Source organism: Pseudorca crassidens, chromosome 4 (genome assembly GCF_039906515.1).
Source record: "Pseudorca crassidens isolate mPseCra1 chromosome 4, mPseCra1.hap1, whole genome shotgun sequence".
Lineage (NCBI taxonomy): Eukaryota > Metazoa > Chordata > Mammalia > Artiodactyla > Delphinidae > Pseudorca > Pseudorca crassidens.
In genome coordinates this window covers 56,657,293-56,683,903 of record NC_090299.1, presented here as the reverse complement: position 1 = coordinate 56,683,903, position 26,611 = coordinate 56,657,293, and the positions used below count along the sequence as shown (strand labels likewise).

Below are 26,611 nucleotides of genomic sequence, written 5' to 3'. Positions count from 1 at the left end.
GGAAAGATTGACCAGTGGATCAAAAACTTGTTCAGTTCACCACAGAGCAAAAAACTTCACGTTTTCTTCCCCACTCTCCCACCACCCCTCAAAATAAAATTTCCACTAATGTCTTATTTATTGGTTTCTTAGGTAACATAACTTAGTTATTACCTGATCATAGTGATTGAAAAAAATAACTTATTACTTACAGTTATGTATTAATGTAAGGCTAAGTTATCAAAATACTATGAAAATATAGCAATGAAAAAACTTGCTAGAATGATGTCACCTATTATAATCTCAGCCCATTTCTTTTAGTTGATACATTCAGTGTCAGAGCTGCTCCTCCTTTTACTGTTAAATAGGAAATTCATTCATATGATGTTTGTTGATAACTTAAAATATTGTATATTAAAACAAATATCATAGGTTTTTCATGAATAACTTCAAACAGAACCATCCAGCTTGCAATATTCATACATGTTATGCTTCTAGATTCCCAGTGCTTGAGTTCACTTACCCCTCAGCTATTAGGTTTGAGAAGTTTGAGGCACACTGTTCCAATACATGTTTGTTGCTATATTTTGTTTTTGTCAAACTGTTTTGGGGGCACTTTTCTGATCTCATCTATTTTATAGACAGTTAACAATCTACTCTGAAGTTCTTTGGGATGTTGTATTTATATCAGCCCCACACACTTGGGGGGAAAAAAGAGTATCATTAATGGACATGATGTCGGTAAGAGCTGCATTATTTCTGAAAATCTCTCTAACTTCTTTGCTTTCAATGTTCATCTTGACAACTTACTCATGTACTTACTCAGTGCAGCCACTATATATATTTGCAGTGAAGTTAAAAACTCCCTATCTGGGAGTACCAAAGGCTTTATATATGTATACATGAAAAATATCTCATCCACTTATTTCTTCATCCATACACACACACACGCTTACCTTTGGATAACATTTGCAGATCAACATTAATTTACAGTTAAAGCTGATGTTGTTATGGGAAGTTCACTGATGACACTATGAAATCCAATCTTTCTCCAGATTTCATGTGAGAACTTCTATTACTAGAAGACCTTTTTACCTTCTTTAAAACTCCTTGAATTTGAGGCTTAACTTTTATCAGTTAATATAATGACCTTTCTAAGATTTCATTGACTCCCAGAAGGACACTGTCATATTTTTTACACAGTTCATATCTTTACCTAGATTATAAGTATATTTAGTGTCTTTATATGTCCAAAGTATATTTAGTGTCTTTATATGTTCAAAAGACTCATGTTAAAATAAACACTAACTTAGTCCTTCATGTATTAAATTCTAAAGTCCTTCGTGTATTAAATTCCCTATATGTAGATTGGAAGGATTTTATTCGCTGCATTTTGATACATAAAGCAACAGTATTCACCATATATCAGTTTAGTCTTTGGCATTTTCCATTTAGTATTTCTAGAAATGCTGTAATTTTATAATATAAAAAGGCAAGACTCAAGTGGAAATGTCAAAACTATTTTTATTGAAGAGATGATCAATTCCTGGTGGCATTGTTACAAACTGCCAAAAGGTTTGTTTTTTAATTCAACATATAATAGGTTCAACATATAATAGGTGACTTTCCAAATAATACATTACCCTGAAGAATAACACCTAATCAGAGATATGCCAATCCCAGCTGCTGTCTTCTAAAAGTATACCAAAAAGAACAGAGAAATTGTTATTTATAGTCAAATTTCAATTTTTTAGAATTGTTATCTTGTCAACATATTACTTCTATGGTTTGCTTCACATTCTTCTAGATAAACTATTTCTAGTCTTTTCAAGTTCTGTACTCTTTTGAAGAAACTGAAGGTAAACAATATAAAATTCAAGTCATCTAACGTGGTTTTGGCATATCCATACATGCGTATCTGTGGTGAACATGGCATTTAAGGTAAGTGGATAAAATAAACTTGGTTACTTGTTTATTATTGTTTTCCATGTTTCTGTACTGGCTTACAAATAATTAGGATTTATCTGTTTTTAGATAACTGACATTATACAATGAATGATCCCTTGATTCTTATCCATGTAAGTTCCATATTAATGGTATATTTTTTTCATATTTTGACATTGGACAAGCACAAATGCATCTCCTTGCAAGAGACATTGTTACAATTTTGTAAAAATAAATCATGTTAGTAAAACTGAAAGGAATTTTGGCACTTTGACATGATGTATTCATTGTGTGAGCTTTCAGTATTTCCTTGATAAATGTAAAGGCTTATTAAGAGAGCTGCTGTAGGATAAAAGAGTCACAAAGTTTGTTTCATTTATACTTTTAAATTCAAATCTCCCTCAGACATTTTGTGTTTGCTCAGTCGTTTAATAACATTTATTGTGTTCCTACCACAGGCCAAGCTCTCTTTGAGGGACTAGGGATCCACAGTAAACCAAACCAAAATCACTATTCTAATGGATTTTACACTTATGTGTGTTGGGGAAGGGAGTATTAAATAGAAAAATTAGATATGTGAATAACTTGATAATGCTTCAGTTGTTGATATAAAAAAAGGCATGGTAAGGTTGATAGTGGTACCTGGGTGAGTATTGCTAATTGATAGGAGATGTAAGGAAAGGGAGGCCTCTCTGATAAGTAGAGATTTCAAGTAAGCAAATGAGCCCTGAAGAAAATCCTGTCAAAAAGCATACCAGGCACAGCTGGTACAGTAATGCAAGGGAAAGAAATAGAACCTGTTTACCATTGTCAAGGAATAATAAGAGGACAGTGTGCCTAGGGTGCTTTACATTTTTATCAACAATGTTAGGATTTAACAATAATCTTTTCACTTACGAACATTTTAAAAATTACCAAGCATTTGCATATAGTATGTTGTTGATTGACACTATATGCCTAAAGTGATTGATAATTATTATCCCAACATTATAAAGGAGGAAAATGAAGTCCAAAGATTTTAAAGGCCTTACCTCCATTCTCACAACTGCTGAGTGATGAAGCTGGAATTATAATTCAAATCTCCTGATTCCTGGCCCATTTTTCTCCCTATTATTTTATATTTTGTATCAAAGTTAGACTAGACTGGGCCTTGATTAGTCTCTGAAATACTCAGTCCAAGACTTGAGAATCTAAAAACAAAACCTCTATTTGAAAGTGCATGCCTTGAGCAACTATAATGCCCATCTGTTGAAAGCTTTACATTTTAGAGAGGAAACTAATGCCAAGAGATATATTACTGAAGCTTATAAGGCACTTGAATTTAAAATAGTTTTTCTCTAAAGAGGTAGCATATTCATTGATCTTATATTAAAAAAGTTATCAACTGTAATTCAATAGTTAATTGACATGAAATTTTAAAATTATTTGAGCCCAAATACCCAGGATATATCAGAGTGTCTATTTAACATCTTCTGAACATAACATACGCCATCCTTCTATCAATATTTTATTCTTTTTATACCATCTACCTGGAATACATTTATATTCTCTCTATTTTGGAAAGTTTTATCTGTTGTTTGAGATATCATTCATGGTACCACTCTGCCAATCACAAGAGTCTCATGTAGCTCAGAATGTACTTAATGCTTGTGTTTACTACTCATTTTGCCACTAAGATATGCTCTTTTTTATTGTTACTTAATGTTTAAATGTATCTGTCTTAACACAAATGAAAAATTTATGGATTGTTTGCATTTCCAACCTCTTTATTTTATACACACACACAAGCTTATACATATGTATGCATATATGCAGTTGTATATATGATAATCTCTTAGCAAAAATGGATGGTGTTGATGATTATGATTAAAAAAGAATGATTTCAACTAGAATAATTGATTACACAAAACTGAAGGATCTTGTAGAATCTTATAATTTTAGTGTCCATTTTAAGTTAAGCTTACAAGTTTAATGTCCTGTTCAAATAAAGTGCTTACTAATCTCTCTTTGGAAATGCAGGAAGGAGTGGGTGGGAGAAAATTAAAATTATAGTGCCTGCTATATAAATGCTTTCATTTTTCTCAAATTTATTTTCAGGTACTAAAGTAACACATAAATACATTATTTTTTAAAATTTCAAGTATTAGAGGGACCTTCAAGATGGCAGAGGAGTAAGACATGGAGATCACCGTCCTCCCCACAAATACATCAGAAATACATCTACATGTGGAACAACTCCTACAGAACACCTCCTGAACACTGGCAGAAGACCTCAGACTTCCCAAAAGGCAAGAAAATCCCCACGTACCTCGGGAGGGCAAAAGAAAACACAGAGACAAAAGAATAGGGACAGGACCTGACCAATGGGAGGGAGCTGTGAAGGGGGAAAGGTTTCCACACACTAGGAAGCCCCTTCAAGGGCGGAGACAAGGGGTGGGTGGGTGCTTCATATTCATTAGTTGAGTATTCTTACTGAGATCTTTCTACATTTACACACATACCTGTGCATCCACAGATGAATTCTTACTATTTTGGTTTGTGACAGATTAGATTGATACATAGATTATAGATAGGTTGATAGATGTAAAATGTATATATATATATATATATATAGTTTATATAATATGAATAATATCACTTTTATATATTTTTATGCAACTTCTTATTTTTCCACACTATTTCTTGGAAATATTTTATGATTCTACATCCTGATGTACATCATTCTTTTTAAATGCTGCACAGTATTCCACAATAAGGAATACTACAGTGAGTGTATTGAGTCATTCTTTTAAAGAAGAAATTTAGGATGTTTCCAGGACTTCCTTTATGTAAGAATCAGAGAATTATTCTCCTTGAAACTATTTGCAAGGATCACTTATTTTTGAGCTAAACATTAACAGTTCCTTTACCAGCTGGAACCTTATTCTACCTAATTATGTCTCAAGGATTTAATAACCTGGCACACAGAGGGAATAAGTTTCATATGTATTCCAAAACAATTTTTAAAAGAAAGGAAATGTACATTATATATTCAATGTGAATCATCTCTTAAACCAAGTTTTGTTTTGTTTTGTTTTTGCTTTTCTTTTGGTTTTGTTTTTGTTCTTTTTGGAATTGGGAATGAATAACGTAATGAATAACATAAGCTAAACCAAGATGTTTACTAACAAAAGAAAAACTTCTAATAGCATATGTAGGGTCAAGGTGATAATTTAAAACACAATGAACTCAAAAAATGTGAAAAAACTTAGCAATCACACAGTCATGCCCTCTAATAATCAGTGAATCACAGAGAAATAATAACTCACTTTTTATTGAGGAGCTTCCTATTGATTTAAGTAACTCATCACATGGGAATTAACTAGAGACTCAGATATTCAGATAGACAAAAATGTTTTGGTTTTAAGTGTGAATTCAGAAGGCACATAACCAAGGAGGAGAAAAATTATGTTTAATATTGCCCAAGGTACTTTCCAGGAAGTAGTTCTGAATCTGCTTTGCAGGGCCAATTTTTTACAATTTAGAATAGTGAATGACAAATCTAAGACCATGGTTATCTCCTGCTGAAGTCATGGTACTGAACCAGACAGCACCACACATAAAACATGAAATGAAGAAGAAACCAACCAATAAAGCAAAGCATTCACTGAACTTTGTATTTCAAAAGACAGATGAGGGCCTCCCTGGTGGCGCAGTGGTTGAGAGTCCGCCTGCCGATGCAGGGGACACGGGTTTGTGCCCCGGTCCGGGAAGATCCCACATGCCGCGGAGCGGCTAGGCCCGTGAGCCATGGCCGCTGAGCCTGCGCATCCAGAGCCTGTTGCTCTGCAACGGGAGAGGACGCAACAGTGAGAGGTCCGCGTACCGCAAAAAAAAAAAAAAAAATAGACAGATGAAATCAGAACGACACAAGTCCTATCTTGAGAAAATAGCACAGAAGCCTAGAATGGGGAGTGGAATTTGGCTAAGTTAAAATATAGCAGAGTAATCTTAAGAATTTCTAATTCCTAACTGAATTTTTGGCTCCAGATAGTGGTTTACAAACATAGAATTTTTCAACCAATTGAATAAAATGAAATATAAAGAATGAAATCAATTTTAAATGAAAGATAAAAGAGAGAAAAAGTGAGAGCAGGAGAGGCAGAAAGAGATTATTTGAGGGACCCAAAAAAAAAGCCCTGGAGAAATTATAGACCAAATAACTTATACTCCTTCAGTATGGTGGGCAACCTATAATTTGAGAAGATTTTAAATCACAAGGGCATCTCAAATAAGCCTACTTTGGTGTATAAGTTGTGCAAAATGAACACTATTTGACACACATTGGGAAAAAATAACCATTATTTATCTCAGTTAATCCTGTAACAGTACCACAACACATGTTATGGAGTCCAAGCTTGTACTGCTCGCCACAGATCAGGCCAACAAATCAAGAGATGAGTTGTCAGGGCAAGGAATAGTGGCTATATTCAGAAAGTCAGCAGACCCAGAAGATGGTGGACTAGTGTCCCAGAGAACCATCTTCCCGAAGTCAGAGTTCAGGCTTATTTTATACTAAAAGGGGAGGGGGTAAATTCTTGGTTCCAGCCAGACTCCAGAGGGGATGTGTTAATTTCTTCCTTCCTGCCGCCATTCACAGGTGGGCCTGGTCAGGATGTTTCCTGTGAGCTAAACAATGGTATTTTAGGTTAATGCTCATTATCTGTGAGGCAGGATACCCAGAGATGGGTCATTATGTATATTTTAAGCTTATAGGCACATCCCTTTATTGATTAACTTGTTCTTCCCTATTACACACGCATTTTACCTAGCATTATATAGTTGACTTGACTTTATGGGTAATAAGCCTGGTTTATGCTAGATTAAATGAATAATGGCAATGGACATTGTTCGAACACTTATTATGTGTTAAGCAACACACTAGGTATTGTGCATAGATATACTCATTTAAGTATCACAACAGCCACACCAGGAGATATTATTAAGCCCATGTTTTAGATGAGAAAATTGTAGCATAGAGGAAAAAACAAGAGAGAAACAAGGAGAAGATAAAGAGAGCCAGAAAAAAAAAATGTGGACTTATATTCAAAGATCCATGAAAACTGAAATAAATTATTTAGGCTATTTCTTCAAGGCTGATACACTCCAAGATGGTTGTCCCACTTCTAAACTGCTCATAAAATACATCACTACATAGAAATTAAATGAATTAGCTCTAGAAAGACTTTCATTTAAAGTCATTTACTGAAAAGTGAGCCAACTATTGATTTCTGGAAAGAGCTAGTGGAAATTAAATATCCAGATACAAAAGGAGTAACCAATGATTAATACCAATATTTGTCAGACATATTCATGAGGATCATTGTGCTTGGTCAAAATTTTATGTTGCTTTTTCCTGATAAGCACTTAGTGGAGTGTTTCACATTTTTCTGGGAATATATTTATGCTTAATTTAAAGGAAGATGGATCTAAACCAGAGATCTAAGAGTTTCTTAAAATGGTGGCATGTTGCAATCTGATATTTAGGTTATATGTACAACTGGATTTTGTGAAATTAAGGCTACAAAGTATTGCATTACATTTAGAAGAGGAAAACTGTTTACTTGAAATATTTCCCAAGATTCCTCCCTGACAATCATTTCCCTGAATTTCCTTTTCTTTTTACATTTTTTTTTGTGAAGAAAAGATATAGCTGCACTTTCCCGAAGGAGGTCAAATTAGCCAATGACATATGCTTCATATTTTAATTTTCTTCCCTTTTGTGAAAAATGCAAACATTAGTAAACATCATAAATTCTAAAGAGATGTTTAGTAATATTTTTGTCAGCAAATTATTCTATAATACATACTAGGTCTGAGACACGTTCCCCTAAGATTCTGTGCAATTTGAAGAAATCTTGAAGTATAGGAGCTCTGTAATCATAAGACATTAAAAAACAAAATCAGAACTGGTGATTAGGAAAATAGGCATTTATGATTGAAACATTAGGAGAACTGGTTATTCCACTGCGGTGTAAAAATAACTCTCCTGTTTAGTGTTCACTTTCACAAAACTCCCTTCCTTCCTGTTATATCCCTTACTCTAACTTCAATAGCTTTGTCATGTGCTTTGCTTTATTTAATTCTTAAAATTCACTGCTAGAGCATTCTTACCATGGAATTGTCCAATCATCAAGGCACCTACCTATATTATTGTCCAATCATTAAGACACTTAAATTATTTTAATTTCCTGAATATTTTTTCTTTATAACCAAAGTAATTACAAACAAAAAAGAAAATAGCTTAGGAATGCATTATCACACTTGATTGAACAAACATTGCCAAATTATTTTCTACCTGCCCTACACAACTTTCCTTGTTCTTCTTTTTTTTTTCTTTTTCCCTCTAAGCAATATAATAAAAAGTATTTTATGAATCAGATAGAGTCAGGAGCTTTTTTCCTCACTATAGATATCATGTTAATTGAAACTGGGCCCACCCCATTCTGGTACATTGTCTAGTTAGTAATCATTAATGTATGTACCTCTTTTCTGGTTACATGTGACCCTTGTCATGAGTTACCCTCTAAATATTTATCCTATTCTACAATGTAGAGTAAGTTGGGATTCAAGATTTTTCCCCATTCTCTTGACTTTCATGAGTTCTATTAATCAAAGAAATACTTCTTTTAGCTTAAGCAACAAATCTCAGAGAATAATTCTTTTTTTCTTCTATGATACCTCATAAAGTGTTCTGACAGGCAGTAAATTCTCAAATAGTTACAAAATAACAGTGAGTTTCCCTGTTTCATATTCAGTCACAAGGGTACAATTTTCCATTTACCCATTTTGTTATATAGTACACATATTGGAAACTCATTTTTGTTTAATGTGATGTAAACTGGTCTCACTAGGAAGTGAGTATCTTCACTCAGACAACTCAGCAATCTCATTTGTCTGCCTAGACAAGCTAATCTGATTGTAATCCTGTCACTTATCTTTTAATTTCTTTTGAAGCTGAAGTATATCTGAAGTAGCATTCAGCTGGGAATCACATAGGTAAAATTGATTTTTATCACATTTAAATGTTTCAGGACCTGGGCAAGTGTTTTTAGATATACAATCTTAAACCATCTTGGGTGAGAGTACAACAGATAAACTGTGGGCATAAACTCAAGTGGTAAAATATAACAAGATTCTAATAATGCAAACAGAGACAGAAGTAGAGTTCTGGGATTCTGATCCCCATTGATATTTTTTTAGAGTGAATTAGCCATAGATAATTGTCAAAAAAACAGAATATTTTATTATAGAACTAGAGAAGCTATTGCTGTTCAAACAATGCCCAGATGCCTTCTTCCTCTTGAATTGAATCCATCTACAATACCAAAAACAAATATTAGGGAAAACAACAAAAGCATCTTTCATTTCTAAACTAGATTCATGAGAAAAACTGATGAGAGCAGAAATTAATAGCCAAGCCATTTCAAATGAGGCACACAAACTGGAATTTTACTTTGATACACACTGGTTGAGCAGGAAAAACTAGAAACCATAAGAGGTAATAGTGATTTTATTTAATTCATGATCTTGCACAAACTACTTGATCTGAGAAAGAGCCAAGGAGGCTTCAGTTTCAGGATAACAAATTAGGTAATCTCCCAAAGTCCCTTCGTCAGGAATTGAGTGCTGAAAGCATTTACCATGATGAGGGGGACCCATGAGGAGAGGTCCAGGTAAGGATAATGGGAGAATGGCCAGCCATGCAATTAGAAGGCAAAATTCAGAACCATGATGAAAATCATCTGGTAGTAGAAATCACAGCAGATGGCTGAACTTAGGGAGGGTGATCAATCACAGCATTGTTTGTAGTAACTAAAAATTGGAAATAACTAAATGCCCATCATTAGAGAAATAGATGAATAGAATGTGGAATACTAATGGAATAATTAACAATAGTGTATATAGTGAGACATAGAGATGCACACACGTACACATACACACACACAGAAAATTAGGGAGAGAGACGTCAAGAACAAAATAAAGTGAAAAATCAAGTTGCATTATCATCCCTATTTTTTTAATCTCACTCTCCGAAGTAAAATAGTTACAAATAAATATACATGTATGTAAAGGGATAAACACAGATTAGAACTGTATACACTAACTTCCTGATGGTATTGGTCTCTGGAAACATGGGCAGAGATTCTTTAAAAGGAAATAGGGGCTTCCCTGGTGGCGCAGTGGTTGGGAGTCTGCCTGCCAACGCAGGGGACACGGGTTCATGCCCCGGTCTGGGAGGATCCCACATGCCACGGAGTGGCTGGGCCCATGAGCCATGGCCGCTGATCCTGCGCGTCTGGGACTTGTGCTCCGCAACAGGAGAGGCCACAGCAGTGAGAGGCCTGTGTACCGCCAAAAAACCCCAAAAAAACAAAAAGAAAAGGAAATAGGATTATAAATACTATTCTTTGTGCTTTTCTGTATTTGTGCATTATTTAGGCAATGAAAAACAAGGAAAGAAAGAAAACACAATGAAGTAGATGATATCAAGAGAACCAGACACTTTGTATAAGGACTTCCAGAGCATTACTGTAAAGCGCAAACTGATTCATATGTGTTACTGGCGAAATCAGTTATGAGAGGAAATGTCATCAGTCTCACTTGCTGTAGGTGATTGCATTATTCAGGACTCTTGGTTGCAAATAACAGAAACCCATGTTAAAGTTATTAAACAAGGAGGCCATTAGACTGAGGTGACTCCAATGCCTTGGTAGCCTCCATAAGCCAAACAAAAACTAAGCCAGAGTTCACTGACTAAGCCAGAGTTCACTTGAATTTGAGAAAGTGAAATTTGAGAACAACCAATCACAGCCAAGTTTTTCCAAACAAGGCAACTACTTAAGCTCCAACCAAGCAATTTTTTTTTTTTTTTTTTTGCTTTGCTTTCCTTCTGCACCTTCTCTATATAAACCTTTCCCCAGTCTCCTCCTGTCAGTGGAGCCACTCCTAACCACTTTCGGCATGGCACTGCCCCTTTGAAGTTGACATATACTCGAATAAACTGAAAATTTGAATGGTCCTCAATTTATCTTTAGCACCCATTAATGCTAACTTAAACATGTGGAACATATCTTAAAAATCCAAGCACATTTTACAGGTAGGCTCAGGATAGTACTGGATCATCGGAAATAACTTAAAACTCAGATGTCATCAGAACTCGCTCAGTTTTGCCCAAACCTACCCAAATTCGGTCTTTTATTCACCTCTGATTCAGTTAAATTGCATCTCAATGATTGTATACAATACCCATCATTCTTTCAGTTTTAAATAGGCACATAGGTCCTTGACACCTATTCTGTCATTCCCCCTTCAAGGCTGAGTATAAAATTTTAAAATAGAATTTATAATACTGTTGTTAGTATCTACCCTTAATAGTCAATTCTTAATTGACTATTATTTTCATATAATATTTGTATAACTATATTATAAATATGATTGTTGCTAGTCATGAAATTTTAGTTCATTCCAGGATTCTATACCTTAGCCTTATTAAGAAAGAGAGAACTACTTAGTGTAGTGATTTTGAGTATCCCACATGATATATTTGTTTTTATTTAAAATCTGTGCTTGGGTTAATTCAATAATGGAGGTTAAGGAACAGCGAATTCAGTCATTTGAGGACTTTTTGTCATTCTATTTAGAGATATTCTTTTATTGACTAACAAAGTATTTTGTGCTTGGCTGAGATGAAGGATCATTTAACCACCCCAGAGAGGCATTTCAAAATTTGTATATTTCGGGCTTCCCTGGTGGTGCAGTGGTTGAGAGTCCGCCTCCGCAATGGGAGAGGCCACAACAGTGAGAGGCCCACATACCCCCCAAAAAAAAGAAAAATTGTATATCTCATAGAATCATTAAATTCAATGTACATTATCTTTTACTTTGAGGTATTTTGATTAACATAAACTAAGAAGGTTTCAGTGGAAATAAACAAAAAAGGTAATAGTTCATCAAAAAAGTGAAAGCATAACACACTACAATGAATTTGCAATTAAAGTTTCATTCTTTACATTTTTTGAACATGCATTTATGTTTAGAAATATACCTACTTCATATCTCTTCTGTTTCTCTTAGCAGCCTCAAGGATGCCAGACATGAAGATGAGAAATCATCAAACTCACTTAGCCATTCCAATTTATTATTTGTTATTATTTTTTACTTTTTTTTTCTTTTGTTGGGTTCACTTTTGGCTATTGAAGTTATGATTTATCCTATTCTTAGAACTGCTTAACTTCACAAAGCATTTCCAAGACCTAAAAATTAAAAATATAAGTATACATTTTCCTAGTGGGAAGGAAGAATAAATGGAAGGAAGTGTGATTGCTAGATTATTGTAGACCTGTGCATATGTAAAGATATATAGAGAAATATAGGTATAGACAGTGAAATGGAGCTCCCAGAAGGAGAGGAGAACAAGAATAGGGTAGAGGGAATATTTGAAAAGATAATGGTGAAGAATTTCTAAATTTAATGAAAATATTTTAACCTGTGCATGTTGTAACCAAGATGGTCAATGAACCTAAAATAATATATACAATAAAATCTATACCTAGGCACGTCATAGTTAAATGGCTATAAAGTGAAAATGAATAGAAAATTTCATCATTGGGCAAAGACATAAAAGCACATAACATACAGAACAATAATGAGAGTTAAGACAGACGTCTCATTAGAAACAGTTAAGATCAGAGGGCAATGATACAGAGTTATTAAAGGCTTATAGGAAAAAAGTGCCAAACAAGAATTCTATATCCAGTGAAAATATGCTTCAAAAATGAAAAGAAAATAAGGACTTTTTTTCAAACATATAGAAGCTGAATGTATATGCTTCTAAGCAGAAATTTATTGCAAAATATGACAAAATTAATTCTTCATGCTGAAGGAAAATGACAGAAAACAGAACTCTGGATGTTAACAAAGAAATAAAAACACCACCAAGGGTATTCATATGCATAAATGAAGCAGATTTTAAAAATTATGCTTATTTTTATAGATATATGTGTATGTATGCATTTATAAACATATGTGTGTTTATATATACATGTTTGTGTGAGTGTATGTGGTTACATATATTGTGAAAATTACTATAAAATAAAATATATAAATTAAAAAAATAACAGAACTAAAGAGAGAAAAAGATAAACCACAATCCCAGCTGGATATATAATGTTCTTCATAGGAACTGATTTTTTTGAAATAGAAGAAAATTAGTATGGCATAGAAGATTTGAGTAGGATTATTTACCAACTTATTTGGTGTGGAAAGATTACTATACACAACAAAAACAAAGTTCACATTTTTTTCAAGTGCATGTTGAACATTCACCAAGATTGATCATATGTTGAGCCAAAGAACAAAACTTAGTAAATTTCAAAGGACCAAAATATACAAGGTGTATATAAAGCAATGATGAAATATTATTTCATTTTCATTAGAATAGCTAGAATTTAAAAGTCTGACAATATCAAATACTGGCAAAAATGTAGAACACCACGAATTTTCATCGTTGCTGGTAGAGGTGTAAAATGGTAGACTTTGGAACACTGTTCCAATAATGTCATCAATGTCTGACAAAATTGAATAAATATCTCCCTTAAATCAGCACCAGAGAATAGATAAACAATTTGAATTATAGTCATATCATGAGATACCACTAATAATAAACATTTTTTTGAATGAAAGAAGTCAAAAGTAACAGCTCCTTGGAGAATAGGAATTGACTGTTAGCAAAGGAAGGAAACTTTTTGGGATGATGGAAATGTTTTGTATCTTGTTTTGCATGGTGATTACATTATTGCATAAATTCAACAAACGTTCAAATGTCAAATGAATGTTTAAAACCTGTGCAGTTTTATGTAAATTACACCTAGATGGACAAATACAACAACAAAGAAAAAGTGAAATTACAACAATTCCAATCAAGAAGTATTTATTGAATGAATACCAGCAGGGTCTAATGGTGATAGAGGTGTAGTTAATGCCAGCAACACAATACTCCTAATCTCCTCTCAAGCAACAATTTTAACTACAGTGAAAGAGTACACACACAAGTTAAATAATAATTTTAAATACAAATGTAAGTGATAGTACAAAACAGTCTATGATTAACTGTAAGTTGAAGTCTTGCCTTCATCTTCAGAGCAGAGAATAAGAACACTTTGAAACTGAGGAATTAGAAAGGCTTCTTGGAAGTGATATATTTGAGCCTGGCATTTCAACCTTAGTTAAGATTTGGTTGAAGGAGACAAAATAAAATAAAGACTGTATAGTCATTACCTCTTAAATTTTACTACTTTTTCTGAAACATGGGTAAATTAGTTTCTGATCATTACTGCAAAAAATTACCACAGACATAGTGTCTCAAAGCAACACAAATGTATTATAATTATGGAGGTCAGCAGTCCATAAAGGGTTTCACCAGGCTAAAATCAAAATGTTGCAGGTTGACATTCCTTCTGAGGGATCTAGAGGAGAATCCATTTGCCTTTTCTAGCTTCTAGAGATTGTCTGGCATATGATAAAATTATAAACATTCCCATTCAAAAAGGGAGAAAATAAGAGGAAAAAAAGGAAGTCACCAGTACCAAACAATTTCAAAATCCAGCCTGGAAAATCCCATTTTGTTTCAGAGTTCTGGAAATAATCCTCTTTTGATTCCAGGCCCATGGCTCCACCATTAGCTGAGTGGTATTACTACCTGTTTCCTATCTGTAAAATTGGCGGGGAGAGGGTCTTATATCTGCCAAGTAGGCAATGTTCACACATTACAAGGATTAGGATGTAGGCATCATTGGGAGACCATTTTTTCTGCCTACTGTGATGGGCTTTAAAAAATTCCTATGATTCTAGTTAGCAGAATTTCCTCACTTGATTAAAGTAGTGTAAACATATTAACTTTCCAAATTATAAACCTGAGAGGTGCTTTAAAAAAAGAAGAAGAAGATGAGGAAGGATTTTTCTTTCACTATATCAGGGAAAATCATTTTTTCACTCTGGGAGGAATTATCCCATTGACCCCAGCAGTGACTATTTGTATACCAAGATTTTCTCAAACCTAGAATGTTATTCCACTCCCTACAAAAATCCTTAAAAGATCACTCTTTCAAATCTTTCAGAAAGCAGTTTATTGGGTGGGTGTTTTAGTTACCTATTGCTGTGTAATGATTTACATCAAAATTTAATTACTTTAAACAAAAATAAACATTTATTATTTCATGGTTTCTGTGGATTAGGAATTTGGGAATAGCTGGCTGGTTCTAGCATGGGGTATCTCATGAAGTTACAGTCAAGATGTGTGCGCTGCAGTTATTTACAAGCTTGATTATGCCTGGAGGATCCAACTGCATGATGGCTTATTCATGGCTGACAAGTTGGTTCTGCCTCTTAGTAGGGGGTTTTGGTTTCTTGCCACTTGTATATCTCAATAGTGCTGTTTGCAAGTTTCCTTGGGGGGCCATCTTGGAGATGGCTGCCACCATAAGCAATACAGAATTTATAGGGAAATCTGTCAGACAGAAGCTCAGTTGTGAAACAAATCCCCACAGGCAGTGAGGAGAAAATGTCCATGATCTATAAAGGATTTGAAATCAGTATTAAAAAAATATTTTGATTCTGTCTTCTAGAATTATCCTTACATTTGCCTTTGGGAAAGAAGACTAAGAAGAAGTATTCAGAAGGCTTCTTGAAAACTAGAATACTGTTGATATGTACATCATATAAGTGGAAATTGATCTAAACCACTGAAAATATTTGCTCCATATCTAGTATCTGAAGCCTTGATACAGCATCTATCAACTGCGTGCTTACGGAATTAGCCTTGCAAAAGTAGGCACAGCTTCTAAAGACTCATTTCGACACATTTTCCAAAAATGCATTGTTTGAATGGGAATTTAGCCAGTATTTTAAAAATCCCCTTGACTCTAAATTTAACATTATGAAACAATCATAATTGAAAGGAAATGTAAGAGGTCATCTAATGTTTTCTCTAAGCAGAACAGTTAAGGTAGTATTCAAAACAAGTGGATAATTATTTGGATTTGTGTTCTAAATCTTGCCTTTTGCTGGTGGTAACAGTGACCTATGGTGATGCCCCCAAGGCTAAAGTTGTTCCTATATTGTAACATAAGGTAAGGTATGTTTATTTAGCTTTTTTGGAAAGATTCAGTAAAAGTAGGTGATGCTTGAGATTGAGGACCAGAATATGGTTAAATAATTAAAAATTCTTTGTTCTGCTTCATCTAAAGGCTTATGGTCTGATTTTTGCAATGTTCCTTTTTAGAAAAAGTAAAAATAACAAACGACTACTGTTGGCCTTAGTCAGAAGGTAAAAACCTCATAATCCTTGGGATACTCATTCAACAAAGATACATGCAGTACTTATTTTTCTTAATATGGGGTTGGACATTATAGAAAAATTGTACAAAACAATACAACATCCTCAACCTCAAGAAACTCTATGTGCCGATGTAGAAAACAAACTTCTCATTACCAAGGAAGGGGAGGGGTGTGGGATGAACTGGGAGATTGGGAATGACATATATACACTACTATATATAAAATAGATAACTAATGAGAACCTACTGTATAGCACAGGGAACTCTACTCAATGCTCTGTGGTGACCTAAATGGGAAGGGAATCTAAAAAAGAGGGGATATATGTATACATATAACGATTCACTTTGCTGTACAGCAGAAACTAACACAACATTGTAAAACAACTATACTCCAATAAAAATTAATTTAAAAACTGTATGTGAAGGGTCCTGACGCTTGTTGGTTCAGATATGTCCATTACCCTCTCTTGCTCGCTAGATTCCCCTCGGTAGATCCTGGGCAAAAAGGAGTCAGAAGAGAATGAAAATATCAGCTTTATTTAAGGCTACCCAAAATGCAGATGCATTAGTAAAGGTGGAAGAGGACAGCACTGGGACATGTTGCCAAAGTGTGGTGGATATCTATTACTCTTTTTTTTTTTTTTGCGGTATGCGGGCATCTCACTGTTGTGGCCTCTCGCGTTGCGGAGCACAGGCTCGGGACGCGCAGGCTCAGCAGCCATGGCTCACGGGCGCAGCCGCTCCGCGGCATGTGGGATCTTCCCAGACCGGGGCACGAACACGTGCCCCCTGCATCGGCAGGCGGACTCTCAACCACTGAGCCACCAGGGAAGCCCTATTACTCTTTTAACTTCCTCCTCTCAGGCCCCAGCCCTGATCCAGTAATTCAGCACTGATTTTTCTCCATTTGCCCACATTTAGGCTAAATCTGACAAAACAGATGCTTATCCAGTACAATAGCAAGAACTGTTTATCCTTAGGGATTAATATGCATTTTATCTCCCTGTCTGAATGTCTCAAGATAAACCTAGAGCTACGCAGCAGTTTCTCCCACTGTGACAGGCTCTTAGTCGCCTTAAATAGTCTCGGGATGCATCTGCCATCTGACACTTAAGGTCTCTTTCATTAACATATCTCAGCCCCTGAGTCCTGCTAGTGATGCACGTGGCGTGATTTTGCAGTCACTGAAATTTACAGCCAAACTCAAACAAATGAATAGGAAGATTTTAGGAGGAGCCCAACACCTCATCCGGTATGACTTTATTAATTTATATCTAGTTAGAGAGAAAAAGAAAGCAAATTACAGCACAAGAGCTCCAGAGAATCCTTTAGAGTATGTATTAAAAAGTTGTTTTGAAACATGGAAATATGAAATGGGAATGAATTAAATTGATACCATTTCATTTCACTAATGAGTAAATCTTTAAACAACTATTTGCCATCTGGATAGCTGCCTATACAAAAACTCCTTCAATAAAGAATTGCTATTCCCTTGTTTATTAGAGTCGTATTTTTTATATACCTGTTCTCTTGCAGGTTTTCAGTGAAAAATGTAAATGCATTAAAATAAAAAGTTTAAAGGTCAAAACCTTAAAATATTTTAGATTACCCATGGTAATATGAATTAATTAGATTAACATATAATTATTGAAACCTACATTAATATGTAGGAGGAAACTGACATAGATAAAGGGAAGCTGAAATATTCTAATGACTTTAAGAATATTATTATGCAAAACTCAGTTTCTAATACTGCAGAGAACTAATAGACTCAGGTAATAATACCCTCGCAGCAAGATTCTCTTTGCTTTAATTTTATCATTGCCAACTCTTAAAACACAGTACTGATGGTAAGTACATACACCTGCATAAACACACATACAATAAGCACACTCACAAAGACTAGAATGTGTTTATTTTTGGAAATCAGTCATCTTTCATTCTATATTTTGTGATCAATGCCTAAGGAAAGAATAGGTGGCATGTATAATTAGCACTTCTAAACAATAATAATAAAATGTATCAAAGGTTAAGAAGTTAAGAATTAAAATGAAGTCCTGCCTTTCAATCCTAGTGGTTAAGCCATTTTTGGTCAAATGTAATAGTCACCATAAAGAGTAGATATATCACGGCTTCCCTGTTAGCACTGGCTAAATATTATTGCTCTGCTATTTCAACAGCAAACTGCAGGCCTTTGGAGCCAGCAGGCTCTCCTCAAGGACTTGCTGATGTGGACCAAAAATATTTTAGTGTGAAAAAACTACTCCCTAGTGCACTTGTTTGCAAACTGCTGAATTTCTAGATAACTTTATGTTCGAGGACTATTTTTGATAGTGCAGATCTGGTGCTGAAATGCCTCTAAAAGAATCAACACTTCTTTTTTTTTTTTTTTTTTTTTTTTTCTTTTTTACTCACAGCATGACAAACCCAGTAGAAACACAAAGCTGCTTGGGTAACAATCTTTTATTTTGTACAGTAATTTGTTGTGTTGAACCCAGACTTCACTGTTTTGTGCTTGCAAAACAGTAAAAAGCAATCAAGTGAAATGCAAATTAATATGAAACTCAAATACTCAACAGCTTTCAACTTAGTAGACTCAATTGCCAAAAGAATGTAAAGAAAAGCTTTAACACTGCTGTTAATTATGCTTTTCTTGCCAGGAACACTTTTGGCATTACCTAGAAACTATAAAGAATTGTTTTATTTCATCCAGAAATTTCTGTGTAATTTAATTACTGTTTATTTCTGTTTTATCTTCATCTGCTTTAACATAAAATCTAGCAACTAAGCAAATACTTTTCTTAATGTTTCTGTTGAGATGTATACTAAACTGAAGTCCATTTAATTTCCTTGATAAAGTCTAGTTGAAGTAAGAGTAAATTTATTTTTCAATTGTTGTAATTTATATAGATTAAATTAACTTTTAGCTTTGTGTTGTCTACTGGGAATATGATTTTGCATAGCTAATTATATCTACTTGTTCTAATAAGCTTCTAACACACGAGATTTTAATATGTTTAGGAAAGTGAAATTAATATTATAGATAATTGAGACTGTTACATAGTCTTGTGTTTACACTACAGCCATGCATTAGGATGGGGTGGCATATTTTATATTATGCCCTAGGATAGAAAAGATAAGCAAAACATCATGCTTCCTTCATGGAATTCAATATCTAGTGAGGGGATACACATTCAAACAAATAATTACAATAAAAAATACTAAGTATTGTGAGTGTTTTTTATTAAATCAACATATTTTGTTCTATCATCAGGCACTTAAGACCCATCTGTAATGTGATTTTTTTTATTCCTCTGATTAACAGACACAAATAAGTCAGAATTTGGTGAATAAGTTTTTCTTATTACATTTTTCAATCACATTAGGTACAGCGTTAACTGCCCAATTTGCTACCATTTCCACCACTCCCACTCCAGAAGGCCAGAGTATCTCTTTGGTTACCAAAGTCATTTTAGTTTGAGACCCTGAAGTGGTAGTGCCTTTAGTATATCACATAAACCTGCATGCTGACCGACTAAACTAAACTTGATTGGATTTCTAGCCCAAATATTCAATTACAATTGGATAACTGACAAATCTGCACTTTACATTTCAAAATAAGAACACATGCCATCCTTTATATGCTAAAGTGACATTCCTGACCTACCATCTGCCTTAAGAATTTTTCCTAGTTGAGAATAGATTTTTACTGATCCATATACACCTGGTCCCTTTTGTGATAAAAAGCATATATTTTGGAGACCGCTGGCCAGAGTTAGGGGCATGCTGTGTGGATGTGGAACAGGGCACAGTTAACTGGACTACATGGGGACTGGGCCGTGGCCTCATTAGTTATATACTGTAATCAGTTGAACTCAATAGTCACTAACAGCTTTATTGAAAACCAACAATATGCTCAGCTCTCTGCTGTGACTATACTCTTTCTTTTAGTGTGTTGAACGAAAGAATCTCTATAACAAATATCAAACTTGCTCTTTTGTTCTCTCTTATTTCTGGTGATACAAGGTCTCACTACTTACCTTTTCTTCTATTTTTTTCCATGTTTTTCTCCTTCAGTTTGCTTTTTCTTTTCCCTTTTTTTTGGCCATGCCATGCAGCTGTGGGATCTTAGTTCCCTAACCAGGGATTGAACCTGGGCCCTTGGCACTGAAAGTGTGGGAGTCCTAACCACTGCTGGACCGTCAGGGAATTCCCATTCAGTTTGCTTTCTGATGTCCATATTTCTCTGGGTCCTTTCCTATTCCAACCACTCATGTTATTTATGGGCAATTAGTGGTCTATCCTGAAATACACTTACATCACACAGCTTCCAAGAATGGGTCTTAGGCAATATCAATCACTCAGTGGGGGCTAAGAAGAGAGCTAGACTTCGAAATGGAACTTTTCTTACCAAAAAATATTAGTACAGTTATCTCCCTAAACTAATTTGATCCTTCATGTGTTGTGATGGTTACAGTGAGGAATACCAATGATTTTCCACAGTCGCATAACAACTCTTAGTTTTAGGCTCATGGACATTTCAAGCTGGAAAAATTCTTAGAGTGCATCTAACTCACTGAAATCCAAAAAGACTAAATAATTTTTCACCATTAGAAAAGCTGGCTAATGACAGAGTTTTGCATTAGTTAAGGTATAAGCTAAGCTGCTGTTATATAGAGACCAAAATGGAGTTAAGTTTATATTGCCATTATCAAAAGGACTAAGAAAACATCATCTATTACTAGATAAGTAGCAGCCTCTGCTATAGCAGAATTCTAAAGAATTCTTGTCTTTATTACAAGTTTAGGAGTCTTTACAGAAAAACAGCCTTACAACTTGAATAACATTCTATTGTTAAAAAATTTTATATTATTAAAATTTCATATCAGAACATCATCTCTGTGGTCATCATCTAAAGACCTTAGATGGTCTTTCCTCGTATCTTTTGTGATCTCTTCATACTACTCTTTATGTGAGAAAAAGTAAAAAATTTAACATATACATAGTATATATATAGTATACTAAAGATATAGTAAATATTCAAGTGTTCAATGTTTGAACCTAATTAAGAAAATTAGATAGAGGTAAAGGTTCATTGACATGAGTCTTAAATCATTACTGTATTAAATTACAATATTATGACATTTGAACCCATGTAAAGGAATTTCTACATTTATTGTAAAATTAACTTATACTACAAAATAGTATTCAAAAAAACTTTACATATGTCACTGGACAAATTCTACTGTCTGGAATATTTGAAAAAAATTAGTTCCCCAAATTAATTTGTAAATAAATGGTTGAATGTACAAATGAGTGAATTGACCAAGACAAATTTTTATTATGTCTTAACTATAGTAACCTGTACAGATAAAATACTTCAGAACTACTTGTTGAATAAATAAGTTCCTTGTGAGATGGTTACCTACTGACTTTGTTTCTTAGATCATTAAAAACAACTTTCATTCCTTCTGACCTTGCATTAAGAATTTGGGGGCTTCCCTAGTGGCGTAGTGGTTGAGAGTCCACCTGCCGATGCAGGGGACACGGATTCGTGCCCCGGTCCGGGAAGATCCCACATGCTGCGGAGCAGCTGGGCCCGTGAGCCATGGCCGCTGAGCCTGTGCGTCCAGAGCCTGTGCTCCACAACGGGAGAGGCCACAACAGTGAGAGGCCTGCATACCGCTAAAAAAAAAAAAAAAGAAAGAAAAAGAAAAAGAATTTGGTAATCAGAATATGTGTGAATCTATACTAAATCCAAAGCTTGGCTGATCTTTTTCTCCCAACTATTTAAATGCCCCCATTTTTCATATCAAAACTTAGAGGGTGAGTGATATAAATGTCCTTCTACACATATCAACAAAATATCCTAAGACATTTGCTGTCTCTACACCCAGGAGTATCAACAGACTCCAGTAACTTTTGTCCTCTGGCTACTACTTGTATAACATAAGGTAGTACATTTGCTATATTTTTCCAAGACTCCCAAAGCCATCTCCTTCTCTTTCTTTTTCTTTTTTTTTCCCCCCATGAGCTTCCTGTCATTTGTTTCCCTGGAAAGTTTTCCCAATGATATGCTGTGAGAGTTCTTTAAAGAGGTCCTGCCTTTCTTTCTAGGCTTTAGGGTGGGGATTGAAAGAAAAAAAAAAGGTCCCATTGCTGGAGACAGTGGGATGTATAGTACAGTTGGCCTATCAAGTCTAGTCTCTTTGTTTCCTTTTCTCTTTGAAAAGCTCTGCTAGAGCCACAACCAATTTTTTTGCTTCATGCCTCCAGCAGGGCCTCAGACCAGCTGACTAGCTGGCACCACATCCTTTGGAACAGGAATTCTTCCCTTTATAGGGTTTAGCTGTCATTGCCCAGGCATTTTATGCAGTATGATTGCTTCTCTACTTCCCACAAACACAACCTACTTTTAGAAGAACTGTATCTATTGTTTTCAAACTGTTGACAACTTTAAGACATTATATGCAAAGATTTCAAAATACAGAAATGATTTTTGAAAACACATGCCATTTAACCTAGTGGGAGCACTAAGGATACTAAGCACTAAGGATATATTAAAATATATAACAGATGATTTTATTGTAAAATTTCTAAAACTAATAACTTACTTCCTGTCTTTTACAAATTCAGTTTCAAGAGCATTTCCAAGATCTGGTTAATAAAAAGTAACTTCTTCATTAGTGTTTGTTTCTATTAGCTATAAGCTGGTGACATCAGTACTTCTCTGTTTCTTGAGTTTATATTTTAAAGCAAATTTAGAACTATAGGGTTATTTTGCTTTCTATTTTGTTAAGTCACTGCAAATTTCAAGCACGTAAATGAAGAATAAACTACAGAGTGATAATATTTCTATAGCTCCGTTGTTTGACATATATTGAAAGCATACAAATGGAAATTGGTTTTATTAGGACGGCATGCGTAATTGCATTAGAATTTTTCATGTAAACCAATTTTCATGACTCAATGGAATTTCTGCATAAAATGTCTCTGAAGCCAAATTAGCCAAAATAGAACCAATCAAAATTTCATAAATTAAATTTAAGGATATATATGTTCACAAATTTGCAAAATTAATGAAACTTGTTTTTTCTGAAATTAAAACATATAGAAATAAAAGGAAAACAAGGAAAAAAAGACACAGGATACCAGTTGGGGAAAAAAAAGACTTTAGTAGAAGATGGTACAACTTCCTTCCAATATTTGAAGAGCTGTTCAGTGGACACGTCTTATATTTTTGAGGGCCAAAGAGTAGACATAATAATATTAGATAAAAATCACAGAAAAATTGATTACATTTTACTATGGGGGTTTTCAATAAGAGTTATTAAGTAGCTAATCAGTTGCCTTATGAGGTTGTGTAGATCCTATCAGGTAGGTCCTATCATGAGACTTACCAACAAAATGTCATTTCATCGAGGGTTACACTGAACCAAGCCAATTGTATGCCAAAAAAAAAAAAAAGTGCTCACATAAGAAGTTTGATTTGATATATGTATGCGTATGTGTATACACATACATATATTATATATATTATATAGGCATTGTGTCCCAGAAGCCCTTATTAAAATGAATACATAAATAACCTAGGTATGCCTTCTAGACCTACCCCATTATCATATTAGAATGTCCCAGATTATCAGAACAACTTGTTGACATAAATAAAAGTGATTATTGAGTTTACTGCTGACTACAGCAGCAGCAAGCCCTGGGAGGTAAGAAAGTACCTGAGGATGAGAATACAGCCCTAGAAGAGGCTTCATTAACAGAAAGGATCAGAGACTGACTTAAAGAAAAATCCCATTTGCCTGTTTTGCTCAAAGCATTAAAAGTCCCTATTCATGTACCCTCACAGGAACTCACTCTTTTATCAAGTGTATGTGGAGCCTGATTATGTGCCAGATACTCTTCCAGACTGTGAGAAAAGTGCAATGAACATAACAGGCAAAGCTGCTGCCCACGTGGTGTTTAAAGTCAGCTTGGGGATCCCTAAGAATATAAATTAAAGCAAAACATTGAGGTATTATTCAAAGAATTGAAATAAAAAGTATCTCATCAAACTCTTATAAAAGTTGAGACAAAGCAATAAAATTATATGACTATTTGAAGTGTCTCATCTTCCTTTACCAAGAAACTGTCCTAGGAATACAGATGAAGAATTCTAGGGGCAGGACAGGAATAAAGACGCAGACGTAGAGAATGGACTTGAGGACACAGGGAGAGGGAAGGGTAAGCTGGGACAAAGTGAGAGAGTGGCATGGACATATATACACTACCAAGTGTAAAATAGATAGCTAGTGGCAAGCAGCCACATAGCACAGGGAGATCAGCTCAGTGTTTTGTGTCCACCTAGAGGGGTGGGATAGGGAGGGTGGGAGGGAGATGCAAGAGGGAGGAGATATGGGGATATATGTATATGTATAACTTTGTTATAAAGCAGAAACTAACACACCATTGTAAAGCAATTATATTCCAATAAAGATGTTAAAAAAAAAGAATTCTCGATATTACAGTATATTGATTGATCTTAGAAAAATATTTGGAACAACACTTATTAATTTTGTGACAACTCATTTATATTTCTGTAATTTTTTGAATAGGTAATTTGCTCAAAAAGTTAATAAATTCAAAAACATACATAAAGTAAAAAGTATAGAGTTAAAATTACCCTCCCAGCTTTGTCCCATATTCACCCACTGCCCTTGCTACCTCCCCTGAAAGTACAGTAACCATTATTATTAATCTTCTTTGTGTTAATGTAGGCAAATATTAGTATAAAAATTTTTTATGCAAAAGATAAAGTAACATTCATATTATTCTGTACTGTTTTCACCTAATATATCTTAGCAATTTTTCAATATTTGTCCATAAAGAGCTTTCCTTTTCATTTTCATAGCTGTGTAGTATTCCATTCTGTGGATGAATCACAGTTTATATAGATAGTCCTATTTTGATAGACATTTGTTTTATTTTTCATCATTTGTTATCAAAAATAATGTTGAGTAAATAACACTTTTTCATGCATTATTTCCAAAATGCAAGGGTATTTGTACAATGTAATCCTAGAAACAGAATTGTTTAAAATGGATATGTGTTTGCAGTCTTGATTAATTTTGCTAAAGTGACCTGCACAGAGATACACTAATTTACCCTCATAAATTGAGTGCATAACAGTTATCTATTAGTTTTTTCATGTTATGTTGATACTTTTTTGGATTTTTGCTGATATAGAATGTAAAAAATCGTATCTCAGTGTGATTTAGTTTGGACTCTTGCATGGTCCAAATTGTTTTCAGTAATCTTTATTCTAGAAATATCATTTGGCTAGATAGAAAACCTTGGTTCACACTCTTCCTCTTTAAGTATCACAGATGTTGTTTCCTTGTCTTCATTGGTTGAATTTTGCTGTAGGGAAGTATGCTGGTTTTAACTTTACCCTTTAAGAGATTCTGCCTTAATTTTTTTCATTTTATTATGATACATCTTGATGTTGACCATTCCAGGTCAATTATTCCTCATTCATAACTTAACAATATAGTTTTCATATCCTAACAATGTAAATTTTGTTTTATTTTATTTTTCTTGAAATGTATCATGAGTTTCATCTTTGAATATACTTTTGTACTTCAAATACACTTATGATTATATAATACATCTTCTGGTTTTCTTCTCTGGGTACAACACATTTACTTATGTTGGACCTCCTTTGCGAATCTTCTGTAATTATTGCTTTTGTCTTCTATCTTTATTTCTGCTTTTCTCATTTTTATTCTTTTTACTTATACTGTAGTTCTCCCTTATGCCCCTAAATCCCTGTTTATTTTATTTTTCTAATGATATTGTTTATTTCTGCTCCTTCATTCTGATTTTACCACTTTTGTTTCATCTCATTTTGTTATCTAGTATCACTTTCCTGAGGTTTTGCATCTCTGCTGTTTGGTTTTCCTTCAAAAAGTTGATGCTTCATTTTTTCTTAAAAATTCTTGGTGAAATGTTAGTTTATAATTTTCACCTGCTTTCTCAAAACAACAAATTTTGGGTGTAATTGTTTTGTCTTTTTAAAAATTCTGCATCCTTTTTCTAACTTCTTATGATATATATTTTTTAATGCTGCCCTTGCTATTTTTCTCATTACCCTTTATTAAATGAGTTATCTTTTTCTTGACTGACTAGCCCTTTTCAGAAGAATCCCATGGAGCGTATAGAAAGTAGGATAACAGGATCACCTTCCTGGCTTCACAAAATAAAGCTTCCTTCCTTTGGTATGCAAAGGAAACATCCTGCAAATACAGCTTTGTTAAACTCTGTGT

At 34.2% G+C, this 26,611-nt stretch overlaps 1 long non-coding RNA gene across 2 annotated transcripts in view; it reads right to left on the bottom strand.

The window, feature by feature from the left end:
* Positions 1-6,315: 6,315 nt before the first annotated feature.
* Positions 6,316-26,611, bottom strand: part of LOC137223141 (uncharacterized) — a 34,096-nt gene continuing 13,800 nt past the window's right edge. For both annotated transcript variants that reach the window (XR_010942733.1, XR_010942734.1), the window contains 3 exons: positions 21,775-21,983; positions 7,773-7,836; positions 6,316-6,591 (listed from right to left, as the gene is read on the bottom strand). This is a non-coding gene — a long non-coding RNA (uncharacterized lncRNA). The remainder of the gene's footprint in view (positions 6,592-7,772; positions 7,837-21,774; positions 21,984-26,611) is intronic.